The sequence below is a fragment of the Rutidosis leptorrhynchoides genome, chromosome 5 (assembly GCF_046630445.1).
Source record: "Rutidosis leptorrhynchoides isolate AG116_Rl617_1_P2 chromosome 5, CSIRO_AGI_Rlap_v1, whole genome shotgun sequence".
Taxonomy (NCBI): Eukaryota; Viridiplantae; Streptophyta; class Magnoliopsida; order Asterales; family Asteraceae; genus Rutidosis; species Rutidosis leptorrhynchoides.
The window spans coordinates 226,421,531-226,427,530 of NC_092337.1; positions in this window are offsets into that span (position 1 = coordinate 226,421,531).

Genomic DNA, 6,000 nt, shown 5'->3' on the forward strand with positions numbered 1-6,000 from the left:
TAATGAGTTATAACAGATTGGTACTAGTTATGGACTTTGGTGTCCAGCAATTTGTTTCTATTAGCTGTCAAATTCAACCAGATCATTTACGTATTACCTATATATATATATACAGAGTTTATCTATATTTTCCTATATATATGGAATATATCCGTATTTATTATATATATATATGTTGTATTATAATTTATAACATAAATCAATGATATAAATTTTATTTATAGAATCCATTGATATTATTAATCTTAATAAGGATACTTATAATAATAATAGAGTTAATAATAATAATACATTTGAAAATAATGATAATCATAATAATATGATGATAGTAATTAAAATGATAATTTCAATAAGTTTACTAAATAGGATATGAATAATAATAATAATAATAATAATAATAATAATAATAATAATAATAATAATAATAATAATAATAATAATAAGTTGTTTTATAGAATTTCTAGTAATGATAATACTAGTGATATTAATAATAATTATATTAATGATAAAACAATTATATAAATAATGTTAACAATATTAATAATAATAATAATAAAATAAACCAATTGTATCAAATTTTATATTTATGTATTTTAAATAATAGTAATAATAATAATACTTATATTTATATTAAATATTTATTTAGATGAAAGTAACAATAATCTAACAACTATGTTTTAACCTTGTAAATAAGTTTAGTATATAGATATTACATATTATTAATTATGTAATATTTAATAATTATTTATATAATAGCATATATTTACTTAAGATATTATGTTATTTTAATATAGAAGTAGATGTTGAAAATTTTAATACACCCATTTATACTATATATATATTTTACAATATAATAATACTTATGCATTGCAACCATATATTTTTATACATAAATTCATTACGACTAAATTATTTTGTATCTTATTTTATATATCTAATTCTATTATTAAAATTATATTTTATTATTTGTAATTATCATATATACTTACATTTATATTTATATATATATATATATACATATATATATATATATACATATATATATATATATATATATATATATATATATATATATATATATATATATATATATATATATATATATACCTATTTATTAACAACAATTGTTTGTGAATCGTCGGGAATAGTCAAAGGTCAAATGATTTCTATGTAAACAGTTCAAATGTTTTGAGACTCAATAATACAGACTTTGCTTATCGTGTTGAATTCATATTAAGATTAGGTTTAAATTTGGTCGAAAATTCCCGGGTTATCACAGTACCTACCTGTTAAAGAAATTTCGTCCTGAAATTTGATCGAGGTCGTCATGGCTAACTATAAAAATGTTTTCATGACGAATATGAGTTGATGAATAGAGTTTTATCATCATTGAGTAATATGGATTAAACCATTTGATTTTGTGAAGAGTACAAGTGAAACTATCACCAAAGAGTGAAATGAGTAGGTATAGATTCGTCATATCTTTTGACGTAGATAGGATTGATTTCCTAGTTCAAGAGATTTAGAGAAAATCTTCGTAATAAGATTTGATTCTTCGGTAATCAAGGGAATTAGGATCCGCTTTAAATGTGATCATCTGTTTTGATTTCTCTGTCGAATATTTTACTATAAATCCACCCCCGTCATTTCCTTACAACTCACACCTTCTGTTCTTTCTCCCAAATTTTATATTTTTAAAGCATTCATCAATATGCACTATCCAGTACTGATTCTTGATATACTCTTAACTTTCATATCTGTCATCCTTCTTTTTTTCATCTACCACCAGAGGAAGTTACTTTCTTCTACCATTACCTTGGGGTTATAGTGTTTTTCATTTTCCTGTGTCTTTACGTTGCAATACGTATTGATATACACGGTTTGTAAGTTATGTGTTGTTGTCGGGTTTTGTATCTTTCCTTATTCTTCGAAGTCCATGCTTCTGTTTCCTATAATCATTGTCATCCACAGTTAAGGCTCTCTTCTATTTGCTGCGATTTATACTCCAATTTCTAGTTTGGAGTTTTTATTCTTTCGTTTCCTCTTCTTGTGATTAAGCACTCCTTGTAATGGTCCAGAATTTGTAGATATGAAATTCAGAATGAATATAGTTAATGTTCTAAGAAGGAAATCGTAATGGCATGATCTTGATTTGTCAAATTACCAGAATATCTGAAAAGATAGAACTATCAATAAGATATGTTCTTAATATGTTTGGAGTTTGGGTAGAATGTAAGAGTCGTGTAAATGGCACATGATGACGGTATGTTCTGTGAATCATCACGTTTCATTAGAAACTCAGCATGAATTACTGTAATATAATCACATTGATCAAGTGTCATTATATTATACTAACTCATGCTTCAGTTCCCAACACTACTTCAAAAACATTCATAATTTAAATTCGAATTTTTAGAATTTAGAAACTAAGACAGTTTCCTTTTATGATATATCACAGATAGCGCAGAGAGATAATTAATAGCGAATGAGAATATTTATGAAGATATCTTCAGAAATATTGAGGATATTAATAAAGAAAGGTACGATGATATCTTAGGATTTCAGAATCAAATTGTGATGAAGAAATTCATTCACGATGATTTAGAGTGGTTAAGGAGTAAGGTATTCGCTAAAGATTTCATCAGAAACAGAATCATTTGGATTCTTTATGTACAAGTTTAGTCCTTGTAATTTGTTCAGAGTCTCCTTCATGATTTGCTCAATCCGTTTTCCAGTTCCAACTTTTCTGAGCTTTGTCAATATGATATTCTTTATCTTTATACCTTCGACGGTTAAGGTCGTGCACAGTTTTTGCTGCTGTATTCAGCTTGTACAGAATTTGGAGTATTGATTTGTAGACTGGGTGCTTTTTAGAATTTCAGAATGGAAGATCATAATTCTAAGAGCTAAATGTTACACATATAACTGTTGATGTAGATATGCTGTGAGTTTTCAAAGTACTGATTGCTAATTCCCAGTTGTTGATATGGCAATTCTCGTTACAAGGTGTAGATGAGTTTATGATAGGATTTCACTGAATATAGTGATTCTTCAGAAAGTCAAAGATCAACGGAGTTGTTGGTAAGTTTACTGCTAATGTGGTAAGATATAAACGGTTCCCCGGTAACAATGATGAAGGAGTAATCGTTATAATACGGCTTATTCGAATGAAAAACTTGAAGTTGATTTGCTGGAGCTGTCACAAAATTGGCTAATTTGAAAAGAAATTGCGTTGTTATTTTCGGAAATAACAATGCCAAGGAAGCTAGCACAGATACGTGCTAAACATTTATACAGGTTCCGAGAATTTTTCAGGTGCATAACTATATGCGCAAATCTTTTCTTCCGTAGATGAAGTGCGGTTGATTCATCCTCCCGATTGAAGTGTTTTCAAGAATCACGACAAGTTTGAACATATATTGTAATCGTCAAGATACAAATGAGGTTTAAGATGAAAATCAAGTGGCAAGCTTGAAGAATTGTTTAGTTTCATATGTTATAATTAATATTTTAATTCATTTTAATTGTTCACTGTTGGTAGTCCTCAGTTGATTAGTCCACAGTTAGCTAGGAACAGTTAGCTAGAATTTTGTTAGCGTGGATTCTTAACAAAATTTATCATAGTTAATTTGTTTGTTTCTAACAATTTTTATTCCGTCAAATGTTTTCTTCATTATGCCACTTGTTGGATTCTGATAGGTCAAAATCCAATTATGAAATTTGAATGGAAATGGTTATTCTGTGGTGAACGGATTCATATATCTGTGAATGTAAGTAGGATAGTAAATGACCGTTGAATCAGATTCGAAGAATGTACAGTGTAACTTATTAATGTGAAATCTTAAGTATTCATCGAGTATTACCTACCCGTTAAAATATTTTCATCATTATCAGTTTGTACGAAAGAATTTTTAATCACAATCTTTATGAAAATATATATACACATATATTTTCTTCAGATGTAATCATGGATTTAATGAGTCAATATAATATTAAACTCATTTGATTTTTGGTTTGAGCTAGAATAAGTAATCTCTAAAACTATTAGGATCCACATATTCTTCGCAGAATATTAATGAAGTTATGGTTCAATACTTCATTGTTAATTGCTGTTGATACTCTCTGGTATCTATGATGCGTATGATGTTGATGTTCGTGGGACAGATTGTGAAATTGAGGCTTGGGATGCGGATGTTGTTGGTGGTGGTACTATTGGTGCCGGTAATGTTGTTGAAGCTGGTACATTTTTCACCACACTTTTTCAAGGCTACAACTCGGGTGTGAAGCTCGCTGACTTATTATTCCGGGATGATTGTCGTTAAGAACGAGCGAATGAATAAGGTTTTGAATTTGAGATAGTATATAATCATAGCGAGATATTCGGAAAATGATGGTGAAAATGGTGTTTCTAATAGGTTCACCGGTAAGTGCTTCAGGTTCTTCGCCAAGAGGGAAATTTGGTTGATGAAAGATGTGAATGATAACATATGTGAATTAATTATGATAGAAGCCCTTTAGAGCTTCTTTTATCTTTCTCGGGCATTACCTACCCGTTAAAATATTCACACGTCATAGTTGATTTGAAAAGTATTTTAGTACGATTACGAGATATACATAAATATATATACATATATATTTTAATCGTGAACCGTAAGTAATGAGTTAATGTTTCATAATTCATCATTCTCGATATTCTTCGATGTCTATGGTGCTTACAGAGCTTGTGGTGATGGGAATGATGCTGGTGCTGATGGAGTTATTGATGTTGTTGGTATTGGTGGTGGTACTTGCGTAGTAGGTGCGAGCCTAGCTTCCAAATCGAACACCGTCACTTCTAGGGTTTCTACTTTACGCTTGAGTCTATGAATTTTTTCTACCCATTCTTCCGTAAGGTTTGTCAATTCTTGATATTTAGTTCGAAGTCTTCTAACTTCTTCTAATAATCCTATCTGATTAAAATTTGGCAGTAGAGGACGAATCCTGTCTTTATCTACATCGAGTCGACCTTCGAGGCAGAAAATCCTTGCGAAAAGAGTGAAAACGGTGTTGCGAACAGGTTCGCCGGTAAGCGGATCAAGTACTCCGACGTTAGGTGGCAAGTTTGGCTCTTGATATGGTGTACCTTCTTCATTTCTCCATATGGTAAGTATCTCGCGAACCCATCCCCACTTTCTAAAGAAATCAAGGTAATTGATCGGCTGGTGCGCTCCCGTCACACTGTCTTCGGAGCTGGAGGAACTTGGTCTATTCGAAGAGGCCATCTTACGCGATCACAGAAAGTTATGAAATGATTCTTGATATGAATTGAGTGTTGGATACTGGATGATATCTCCGTCTTCTCGAATACATATATATAGCAAAAAGATTCCGTAGTTTATGGAGGAAATTTCGGAAAGTGTCAAATAAGATCCATGGTAATAGATATGATGGGATATGAATTTGTCTGTACACCATCTATGCAATAATTGCAATAAGACGTGTCGAGACTGAAATTGATAGGTAGATATTTTTCGACAAGGAGTGGTAAATAAAACTTTTGACATGCAGACCAGGTTCAAGTCCAGACTTATTAATATATCCTAACAACTACTAGGTCGAAGTCCAGACTCACTAATGCATCTAAACAACTACCAGTTAGACACGCTAATGCAAGACCTTTTTCGCTAAGACCACCGCTCTGATACCAACTTTCATGACCCGTCCTAATCCATCCGGACGAAGTCCATTTCGATTATAACGATTCACAATAGTTGATTACATTGCAAGGTACGTGACCTCTAAATGATACATTTTACAAACATTGCATTCTTTTTTTAAAAGACAAACTTTCATTTCATCGAAAGTTGACAGGTATGCATACCATTTCATAATATTCAACTATAAATGACCTAATCCGTCATTTACTTAATAATAATCTCTAATGAACTTCAACAACTCGAATGCAATGTCTTTTGAAATATGTCATGAATGACTCCAAGTAATATCCTTAAAATGAGCTAA